Source organism: Pteropus alecto, unplaced genomic scaffold (assembly GCF_000325575.1).
Source record: "Pteropus alecto unplaced genomic scaffold, ASM32557v1 scaffold155, whole genome shotgun sequence".
Classification (NCBI taxonomy): Eukaryota; Metazoa; Chordata; class Mammalia; order Chiroptera; family Pteropodidae; genus Pteropus; species Pteropus alecto.
The window spans coordinates 18,698,303-18,710,651 of NW_006438113.1; the positions used below are offsets into that span (position 1 = coordinate 18,698,303).

At 36.4% G+C, this 12,349-nt stretch overlaps 1 protein-coding gene and 2 pseudogenes across 5 annotated transcripts in view; 2 read left to right on the forward strand and 1 right to left on the reverse strand.

The window, feature by feature from the left end:
* The window catches only part of JMJD1C (jumonji domain containing 1C), a 302,235-nt gene that overhangs the window by 199,321 nt on the left and 90,565 nt on the right, over window positions 1-12,349 (forward strand). The gene's annotated exons all lie outside the window — the stretch shown is intronic.
* On the reverse strand, window positions 149-268 carry LOC112482762 (annotated as a pseudogene).
* Window positions 3,551-4,488, forward strand: LOC102881815 (annotated as a pseudogene).

The window sequence follows — 12,349 nt, forward strand, 5'->3', positions numbered from 1 at the left end:
CTTTTTAAAATTTTCTGTTATTTGTTTGTTTGTTTTTTGGTTTTTGGTTTGTTTTTTGTTTTTTTTTTTAGACAAGGCAATCCTTGGTTGACCTCACGGATTGCAAGGACCTTGTCAGTTTACAATCCCTTATTTTTTTTATTTTTTACGCCTATAGCACCTGGTCTTCCTAGGGTAGTCTCCCATCCAAGTACTAACCAGGCTCGACCCTGCTTAGCTTCTGAGATCAGATGGGATCAGGCTTGTTCCGGGTAACATGGGTGTAGTAAATTAATTTTCTAAGAGCTTTTGGAAAATGGTTGTTTAAGAACCATCCATTTTAGAACTTCTTTACAAATATTTAATGATGGTCTTTGTTGTGCAAATCCTTTTTTAAATATTAAGAAAACAGAGATGAATATGAGAAGATTTTTGTCTTCCTATAGCTCAGAAGTTTTGTGGAGACAAATATATACATAAATAAATAATTAAAGCTATTTTATTGTGTTACAGTGAAAGTCTAAGCATCACTGGGCATATGAGGCAGGGAAAGATTAATTTTGACTGATGATATTTGAAAAGTCATTAAAAAGCTACGTTTGAACTAGGCCTTGAAAGGATTGATTGAATTTTTACAGATGGATATGGAGAAATATCTTGAGTTAAATCAGAGGAGAATAAATGTGAATGAACAGAGGATGTTTAAGGATGTAAGACATACATATTTAGGGAAATGAGATAGTAGAAAATGAGATAGAAAGCAAAGTTAATCTACAAGGTGAAGAAGATTTGGACACCTTTCTTTATATAATACCAAAGTGATTTGAGCAAGGGAATTATTTAGCAAATTTGTTTTATTATCAGTTTGGAAGAGTCACATTAAAATGCCAGAAGGCCAATTAATAAATAAAAAAGAACTGAATTAGCACAGTGTGTAAGTTCAGGAAAAAAAGGCACATAGATGTGGCAGTTTTCTACATGTACAGATATATAAAGTCATGAGACTCTCAGACTTTAAAATGATAGACTTAATCTTGAGCCACGTTTAAGGGTTGAGAAGTGGAGCCAGCTGGAAGATTGAGATGATATCTGAGAGGTAAACACATCAAAATCTGATATTTTCAGAGTTAGTGGAGGAATAGATTTCTCAAAATATTAATGTGAAATGCTTCTATGTTTAAATAGGGTTGAGGACTTGAAAAGAGACTAAGTGGGCCATTACTTTGAGAGAGCAGTTTCAAGATAATGCAGAAATAGAAGCATAGATTATGTCAGATTGTAAAAACTAGGACGACTTGAAGAATATATCTTTAGGCCTTATCTTAATGACAAGGGGTACATTGATTTTGCAAAATGTTTTACATTAAGGAAGAAAAACAAATGTTAAGTATTGTCATCTATGTTGTAGCACCTAAGAGAAGAGTGGTAACAGTGACCATAATTGATAACTGGAAGAAACAGAAGAGATCTTCATGTCAGAATAGTGATTGTTGTTTATCCACCCCATCAGGGCAAAAATTCTATGAGAGCAGGAGTTGTTTGTTTGATTGTACACAGTGCTTATTCCTAGATTTTTTTTTTTTTTTATTTGACGGCTAGATGAATATAATGGGGTGTCCAGGTTTTATTTTATTAATGTTTGGTGACAAGGAGAGTATTTCAATAAAAGGTCAAGGAAGTTACTTATTCTATGGGATTGGCTCTAAAATAACAGTAGTAGAAGTGATTTTTCTTAGGTAGGGGCATTGGAGTATGTGATCATGATGAAGAAAATGCTTGGCTCGGACAGCGGTGGACTATGGCTCTGAGAAAGAGATTAAGAATGGTAGGTGGTCTTGTCATGATAATAACGAGAGACTGTGAAGTAGATCTAGCATTAGAATGTTTGTAGTATATTAGTATGATGTGATGACATTTGTCCTGTCTTAATTACTCCCACAGACTTAGAGCCTATGATAACTTAGTCTGTGAGAATGACCACCGGGATGACTTTAAAACAAGCCTTTGGGGAACCTTCTGGTTAACTTAGCAGAGTAGGTAAACTCTATGCTCACCTTCTTCCATGACCACATCAGAATTACAGTTAAACTACAGAACAACCATCAATGAGAATTGCCTGAAATCTAGCTGAACATAAGACCTATAACTAAGGTTATAAAGAAGAAACCAAGTCGAGACAGGTAAGATGGGCAGAGACTCAGAATGGGCTCGTCTCATAACCATGTGTAGTGGTTAAAATCAGGAGGGATATCTCAACTGTGGACAACCCTCCTGAGGAGTGAGGGGTCTTGGGCCCAGTGTTTCAGTGTTGGAAAGAGAAGTCTCCACAACTTCTGACTGTGAAAATCAGAGGATATTGAAGGCTGCTGGAGTCCCATTCCTGTTAGAAGGCCTGGGTGCAGACTTAACTCGCTGATGGACTCACTTGCTTTGAGCTCCGGTGCTGAGGCAGCAGTTTGAAAGGCGCCAGAGACATACTGGGAGGAACTAAATTGCCTGGCTTCAGAGTGAATTCTCCCAGACAGAAGTGCTGGCAGAATACGTTGTTCCTTTGTTGAGCCCTCCCCTCACTCAGCCTGCACACTCAGGCGAGCATCTCTGTCAACCTAATATTGTTCACCCCACTTTGGTGATTCTCTGAGACCCTGAGCCTCCCAGTTTTTGGACCCATCAAAGCCAGTTCCATTGGCTTTCAAATACAAATGGTTCATGTTGCAGACTTGCCTAAAATCTCTGAACAGTTCACAAACCCCAAACAAGCAGCATCTGGCCTCAGTATGTTCTGTACCTCTTGCTATGCAGTCCCAAACCCAGCACTAGCAGCAGCTGGCTTCAGTTGGCAGTTTAGCCTCTCCTAGGCACCTCCAAGCCCAGTACAAGTGACAGCCATCTGCAGATCATTTTGTAGCTCATACTAAGTGGCTCCAGGCAGGACACAGGCAGTGGCTGACCTTGGCCTGCACCAGAGCCTCTCCCCAGAGCCCCCAGAACCAACACACCTAGTGGCCAGCTTCAGACCACACCAGAGTACCACCCAACCTCCTCCACAAATGACATATTCAGAGGACAAACTCAGCAGGCACCAGAGCCCCGTTATAGTGATCCCTGCTCTGTAGAGTCAGCTCCTACACAACAGCTCTTCCACTGTAGTTATAGCTAGATCTCAACAACCAATCAGCCTGATGGTTATTCCCGTCCATTGATGTGCCAACAGCAGTCAATGCTCAACTGCAGTAAGAGGGCGGTTACACACAACCCACACAAGGGACACACCTGGAGCATCTGATTCAGGGTGACCAGGGAAATTATGCCACTGGACCTTACAGGACACAGACTACATAACACCACTCTACCAAGACTGGGAGATGGAGCTACTCTGTGTAATACATAGATACAAACACAGGGATGCAGCCAAAATGAGGAGACAAACATGTCTGAAATGAAAAAACAAAACTCCAGAAAAACTGAACAAAATGAAGACAAACAATCTACCAGATGTGGAGTTGAAAACACTGGTTATAAGGATGCTCAATGATCTCAGTGAGAACTTCAGCGAAGAGACAGGAAACATTAAGATGGAGATAGAAAACATAAAAAGAACCAGTCAGAAATGAAGAATACAATAACCGAAATGAGACGACATTAGACTTCTCATCAAAAGCCGCCAACATGGTATTCAGGAGCTTCGTGGAGGTTGGCCGGGTGGCCTACGTCTCCTTTGGGCCTCATGCCGATAAACTGGATGCAATTGTAGATGTTATTGATCAGAACAGGACCTTGGTTGATGGACCTTGCATTCAAGTAAGGAGACAGGCTATACCTTTCAAATGCATGCAGCTCACTGACTTCATCCTCAAATTTCCACATAGTACCCATCAGAATTATGTTTGATAAGCCTGGCAGAAGGCAGATATCAGTACAAACAGGCAGCCACAAGATGGGCAAAGAAGATTGAACCCAGAGAAAAGGAAGCCAAGATGACAGATTTTGATCATTACAGAGTCATGAAGGCAAAAAAAAAAAAAATGAGGAATTGAATAATCAAGCTTGAAATTAGGAAGCTTCAAAAGGCAGTTCTCCTGAAAGCTTCTCCCCAAACACCTGCTGCTAAAGGTACAGCTGCAGTAGCTGCTGCAAAGTTCCAGCAAAAAAAGATAACTGCTGCAGGCAAGAAGGCTCCACCCTAGAAGGTTCCTGCCCAGAAAGCTGCAGACCAGAAGACAGCAGCACCTCCAGAAGCTCAGAAGGGTCTGAAAGCTCCAGCCCAGAAAGCACCTGTTCCAAAGGCATCTGGCAAGAAATCATAAGAACATAAGAGGCTGTTATAAAAGTAATAAAGGTTCTTTTTGACATGTTGACAAATCTAAAAAATATACATTAGAAAGAATCAATAGATTAGATGAAGCAGAAGATCAAATCAACAATTTGGGTATAAGGTAACGGGAAACACCCAATCAGAACAGCAACAAAAAAAAAAATTCAAAAAATTAGGATAATTTAAGCAGTTTGTGGGACAACATCAAGCATACCAACATTCACATCATAGGGATCCCAGAAAGAGAAGAGAGAGAGAGAGCAAGGAATTGAAACCTATTTGAAGAAATAATGGTGGAAAACTTTCCTATCCTGGTGAAGAAAGTAGACATACAAGTCCAGGAAGCACAGAGAATCCCAAACAAGGTGAACCGAAAGAGGCCCACAGCAAGACACAGCATCATCAAAATTCAAAAAGTTAAAGACAGAGCGAATCTTAAAAGCAGCAAATGAGAAGCAGTTAGTTACCTACAAAAGAGCTCCCATAAGACTGTTAGTTGATTTCTCAGCAGAAACTTTGCAGACCAGAAGAGATTGGCATGAAATATTCAAAGTGGTAAAAATTAAGGACCTACAACCAAGATTACTCTACCCAGCAAAGCTATCATTTAGAATTGAAGAACAAATAAAGAGCTTCCCAGACAAGAAAAACTTAAAGGAGTTCATTACCCCCAAACTGCTATTACAAGAAATGTTAGAGGGACTGCTTTAAGAAGAAGAAGGAAAAAAAAAAAAGATCAGAAATATGAATAATAAAATGCACACTATAAATAATTACTTTAAATGTAAATGAGTTAAATTCTCCAATTAAAAGACATAGTGTGGCTGAATGGATAAGAAAACAAGATCCTTACGTATACTGCCTATAAGAGACTTATTTCATATTGAAAGACACATAAGAGATGGAAATAGATATTTCATGAAAATGGAAACAACCAAAAAGCTGGGGTAGCAACACTTTATGCTAGACAAAATAGACTTTAAAACAAATGCAATAACAAGAGACAAGGACCTAGGAATTCCACTTATGGGTATTTATCCAAGGGAAATCAAAACACTAACTTGAAAAGATATAAGCATTCCTTATTCATTACAGCATTATTTACAATAGTCAAGATACGGAAGTAACCTTAGCGTTCATCAATATAGACAATTGGATAAAGAAGATGTGATACCCATATACAATGGAATATTACTTGGCCATTAAAAGGAATGGAACTTTACCATTTGCTACAAGATGGATGGACCTAGACAGTATTATGCTAAGTGAAATAAGTCAGACAAAGATAAATACCATATGATTTCACTTATATTTGGAATCTATAAAAACAAAATAAATGAACAAAATAGAAACAAACTCATAGAGTACATTTTGATTGTTGTCAGATATGAGGGATATTGAGGGGCTGGGTAAAAAAGGGGAAGGGATTAATATGTACAAATTGGTAGTTACAAAATTGTCTTGAGAATGTAAAGTAAAGCATAGGGAATATAGTCAGTAATGTAACAATTGTATGTGGTGTTAGACTGGGTACTAGATTTATCGGGATGATCACTTCATAGGTAATATAGATATCTGATCACTACGTCGTACACCAAAAATTAATATAATGTATGTCAACTATAATTGAAAAATAAAAAATTATTTAAACAAGCCGATTGGAGTTAGTCTAAAATATAGAATTGAAATATAAATGTTTTATGTCTACGCATATTTCTTTTATTCCACTCCCCCCCCACACACACACAGGAAAAGAGAAAAGAAAAAGAGAAGTGTTAAATTAAAAGATTAGTCCTTAAAGTAGTGTTTATTATAGCAAAAGGTATCAAAATTTACTATAAAAGTTATGATTCTGATTAGATAATTTTATTAAACAATTACTAGTATTTGGAAATAACTCCACAGACGACAGTATTCTTTATTTCATCAATATCATTTTGTGAGTTCAGTAATATAAACTTTTTTAGCCAGTTCTTATTTATTCATTTTTATCTTTTATTGCAAAATGAATTCCAACTCTGAATTTAAATGATTTTACATTAACAGCAAAGTTGCAAGCATTTTGTAATAGTGTGTACGTTAACCTTTTTTTCATAAATAAGCATCTCGGGTATTTGTACACATTAGAGATGAACAAGTCTTATTTGTTTTTATCTTGCCTGTGTAGAGTCTTTCTCTAGTATATAATCTCAGAAGCTTTTTCTCAACCAGTTTTAAATGTTTTCCACCATTTTCAGAAATTTGAGAAATTTTTATGTTTTCAGAGTTTCCCAGTAGTATAATTTATGCCTGTAGACCTTTTCTTAAGGTTATTTTCTTATTGTTAGCCTGAGCTTCCTTTTACTGTTAGAACAGTCATGTAATTTATGCGTTTTCAGAGTATTATCTTGTTTATCATTTATTTAAGAAAGGCTACATTGTACATTTTGTTTATTTTGTACATCTATCATTAATCTTTTAGATTTTTTGATTTTCATATTCATGTTTTATAATTTTTAAAATTTTATAAGTAATCTTAGAATTTTTGCTTTGTAATCATGTTTTTGAATAATGACATTATTACAGTGCCACAATTTTTAAATATTTGTGATGTATGATTTTATAGTCATATCTTATTATGGTACTTATTGTATTGAAAGCTGTGTTTAAAAATGTTTTTTAAACATTTAACCAGTAACCCACAAACTTTAATATCAGCTACAATAATATATACTTTAGAATTAAAGAATTTATGGTCCTTTGGGGCTTTATTGCAATAGGATTTAACTTGTAAATATATCAATTTAAACTATAAATAAATATGCAAATACCATTTATCAAGTAGCACTGGTCATTATACGTGAAAGGCAAGTCACTGCTCATTATCTTAATTTATAAACCAAATTATTTCTGCCAATACTAAGAAAGAGAAAAGAAAGATTCTCAAAGGTTTTTACTATTCATCAGTCATCTTTTGCTGTTTTAGTTAATATTCTCACCATTAACTTTACATTTGTTTATTATTTATTAACTTTAAATCATAAGTAATTTTTATCATGTGCTTATTAGCAAAATTGAGAAATTACCGTGATACAGTGGTACTTTCTATATGCACTAACTGGCAGAGGTCTCCCAGAAGCTGTGCAAAAAAAAGACCCACAGATTGTATTAAAATACTGGAATTACAGTTACTAAATCAGTTTTAAAATATATAGCAACAAATCAGGGGATTAAGAGAATGAGAAAACAGACCACAGACTGCTAAAAAGTATTTACAAAAGACATCTGATTAAAGACAGTTGTCCAAAATATACAAAAAAACTCTTAAAACTCAACAATAAGAAAGCAACAAATGGGCAACAGACCTGAACAGACACCTCACCAAAGATTTACAGATGGCAAATATGCATGTGAAAAGATGTTCAACATCAAATGTCATTTTAGAATTGCAAATTTAAAAAAGGCGATACCACTACACACCTACTGGAATTGAAATGGAGCTATAATTCTTTCCGGGCCAAGTTCCCACAGTTTCTCATTTCAAGAAACCAGACCAGAGTCCCTTTTCTTTATATTCACCTAGGTCAACTTTCTCAGACATAAATCAGGGTTATGGGGGCACTAGTTCCCCTCTGGAATCACAGATAACATATAAATGTATACCTTGAGTCGTTTTTACAGGAACCAGAATCCCCTCACACCCCGCCCACGCACACACAAGACAGAAAACTGCTGACTCTCGCTGACCAGTCACATAAACCCCAAACGAGATGGCGCTGGAGTATCGATGACTAGAAATCTTAAAGTATCTCTTTGTAACTTCAGCTCCAACCAGTTAGAATCCACAAGCTGTGATCACACATTGAAGGACCCCCTGCCACTCTCACTTTCACCCTTTAACCCATTTCCCATTTAGAAAAAAATGTAGCTCACTGCCAGTGTTAATTTAATTTTACATAAACATACTCTTTGAGTCTGAAGCAAATCTGACTGGTTTTCAATGTGAAAATAAAATATAAATACTGTTCTTGGAGTCATTTCTAAACAGAACTTGTCTCTAATCCTCGTGTAACAGAAATGTATACATAAATCAGATTCATCAAATGAATCTTCGGCTAACAACTGTTTGAGAACAATGTTAACATCATGCATAGGAATGCTATGTTTTCTAGGATTTGACATTTTCAGTGATTGAGAATTACTGTATTTTGTAAATGGAAATACCACTACTAAAACCAGAATGCTGTAAACAGAATGATGTCATTTGTTTCCAAAGATTATTGCTATGCTAGAGCAATGCGAAAATGATAATAAAAGCGAGCTATTTCGTGGCAAACTTTAGGAGTAAGTTTAGGATTGTAATTCGTGAGCTATCTTGGGGTAAACATTGCAGCCGCAAACGCTGCTGGCCAGTATTCTCGGGGTACATGGGAAGTGGGTTAAAACCAACTGTCCATAAGCAGACAGGGAATTTGGGCTTTTGAGAATAGCTTTTCTGTTCTCCTTGTGTAATGCTAGCAATAAAGCCACCCTAATTTTCCACTGCAATTCTCAGTATTCAGTGTTTGGCTCCATTGTTGCCGGGTGGACTTTTTATTCGGTTCCAGAATGGAAACAGTCTAAAACACTAACAATACCAAATGCTGACGAGGATATGGAGCAACAGGAGCTCTCATTCATTGCTATTGGGAATGCCCAGTGGTGCAGCCACTTTGGAACAGAGTTTAGCAGTTCCTTAATACACTCTTACTATACAATCCAGCAATCATATTCTTTGGTATTTACCCAAAAACCTGCATGTGAGTGTTTATAGTAGCTTTATTTGCGGCTGCCAAAACTTGGAAGCAACCAAGATGTCTTTCAATAGGTGAATGGATAAATAAAACTGTGGTACATCCAGACAATGGAATATCTTTAAGCACCGGCAAGAATAAACTATGAAGCCATGAAAAGACATGGAACCTTAAATGTATACTTTACTAAATGAAAGAAGCCAATGTGAAAAGATCACATACTATATGATTCCAACTATATGACATTCTGGAATAGACAAAACTATGGAGACAGTAAAAAGATCAGTGGTGAGGCATAGGAAAAGGCTGAATAAGCATAGCACACAAAATTTTTAGGACAGTGAAACTGTTTGGCCTGGTACTATAATGATAGTTACATGTCATATATTTGCCCAGATCCACAGAGTGTACAACACCAAGAGTGAACCCTGATGTAAACCGTGGACTAAGTGTAGGTTCATTGATAATATCAAATGTATCACTCTATTTCAGGACGTTGATAATGAGGGAAGTTGTTTATGTGTGGGAATAGAGGGTGTATGGAAACTCTGTGTTTTCCACTTAACTAAAATTGCTCTAAGAAATAGTCTATTAAAGTATAAAAAGAAAAGGGGAAAGATAGGAAATTGATTAACATACTCAGGATAGGGTGTAGTGGGATGAAAGGATCTTAATACTCAATTATGAATCATACTGAGTTCTTTTGTCCTGTTTATGCCACACTGCCTTCCCTGCTGAGAGCATAGCTTATAACGACTGAAGTTGGATGTGAGCCTGGGAACTCAGCCCAGGGAAGGGGCCTGGAATCCATACATGCTTACTTTTGCTGGAGTAAGTAAGCCTGGCCACAATTATAACTCACTAAAGACTTGCTAAGCAGCCATGCCTTTCATCTGTGACATTTTTGGCAGAGGACACATGAGGCCATAAGGGTGTCACCAGTGAATGACCATATTAGGAGTGACATATTATAGCTATCATTATATAGGTGACATGATCTGAACTTAATGAATAGATTTACTTGGTGATTCCATGTATTCTCTATTTGCTTTTATTTTTTTCTGTCTAATGTTCTACACAGGATGCTTGCTCTCTATACTAACCATATCATGAATTTCATTCGTCCCCTTTGTTTTTCTTGTTATCTAGAACAGAATTAGATAGTATCCAAAAAGTATAACAAACATATATTTACAGCTATTATATACTTCCTACCCACAAATAAAATTTGTATGCACCAATGATTTTAGCTTCTAATACTCTTTTGATAAATATTGAAAACCATCGCTGTTCTTACATATGATTTAAAATTTCAAAACATAATTTTCCAGATCAAAGCCCTAACAGATTCGAAAGTGTCCCCGCAACTTCTCATATTGTAGTGTCCTGTATAGATAAATACCCTCTGCATGAATGCTTTCTTTCTGAGATACTACTACTTTATAAGGTGGCTCATCCCATACAGGACAAGCTAAAATTGATATAAAGTTTTTCCTAACATTGAACCAAAATCTGGCTATACATAACTTTCATATACTGGACTTAGTTTATTTTCTAGTCACTATTTCTTAAATCAGGGACTCCTTTGAAAATCTGATAGAAGCAATCAATAAGCTCCTTTTCCAGAGGAAAAAATGCTTATATTCATAAATTTTTACAAATAATTTCAAGAACTTTCCAGACTCTTTGAAGGGGTGTTTTTTGTTTGTTTGTTTAACCCAGATTGAGATCCTCTGCTCTATAACAAGATATATCAAGTTTTTCCTATATATTAAAGTGTCATAAAGACCTTAGGCTAAACATTCCCAGTTTCTCTAACCAGTCCTAACATGACTTGTTTATAGGCAAACCTTCACTATCCAGATCACCTACTTTTGTTTGTATTCTAAGGTCTATGACTTTCTGAATGTGATGCCTTTAATTTTCATTTGATGTGATTTCAATATATTGGGACTGGTACTTCACATATTTGGAACACTCTATAATAGCAGTTTTAGCATTCACACCACAGTACATTCTTGCCTCATACCAAGTTTCTGTTTAACTTCATCTTTCCATCATCCAAAATCTCTAGGACAATATTTAACATATTGTAGATGTTCCAGTGAATATTTGTAGAATGAATAAAACTTCCTAAACCTTTTTGCATCAAAAGCTGCTGGACAAGTTTTACCACATATTATAGTAATGTGTGCCTGTGAGGGATAGGGTGGGAGTGTTGCACCATACTTAAGTAGTGGCTTTTTGGAACCTGAACTGAATATTTAACATTTACTCTTGTTAAATTTCATTGTACAAGAGCAGTTATTTCCTTTGTTATCTAGAGAGATACCAGGGAAAACAAAATATTGATAATTATTACTTTCCTTTATATAATACCATGCACAGTGGGTAAGTGCTTCACAAATGTTTGCGAACTAAATGAACGATTGTTAGCTATGACCGTGTACTTAGTAAAGTATGTACTTTGAGAGCTTGATTCACTACTAGTGAATGTTTTATACTTTATATTTCAGTGAGTGAGTTGAATATATTTTTTTCTAAAGATGAGCACTTTAAATTATAACTTTATGTATACTTTCTAGATGTCAAGGTAGACACCTAAGCTTAGTTCTCCTTCTCCACCTTCCACCCCTCCCTACACCTACCCCCCGCCCCCCCCGCCCCGGCACAATTGCTACAGTTGATCATACCTGATAGAAAAGTCTGTGGTGTGTAATTTTGGGCCTTCACATCCTTTGGTCACAATCTTGAACCAACTCATTCTGGGTTCACAGTTCATGTAACCTGGGAAATATTTTGCTGCTTCACAGGCAGTTTTAATCAGCTTTGAAACTTTTTGTTGAATGATTAACCACACCTCTGGCTCTTCCTGTCTTCTCCTGAGGAACTTCCTCTTGTTTCTCTTATGATGAGTAGAAAGTAGGGAACAACATAATTGGAATCCTCATCTTTTTTAGGCATAAAGGGGAAACTGCCTTTGCCATTATATTGTTCACTATTTGCTCTGTGTTCTATTTCCATGTAATCTAGGGCAGCAGCATTTCCACTTTCTGTGTCTGCTGCTTTAACGAGGAAGCCAAGGCATTTTTAAATAGCTGTCTCTATGCATAATAGCAAAGAACTTATCTCTGCTAGCTCTAAGTTATTTGAATTTGAAAACCTGGTGTGTGAAATCAGTCTCTACATGGTTCACATATCCCCACATTGAGAACGAGCAGCTTTCTAATGTATGCTATTGGTAAGCTATTTAAAGGTTCTGTGCTTCCTGAGAAACTAGGAG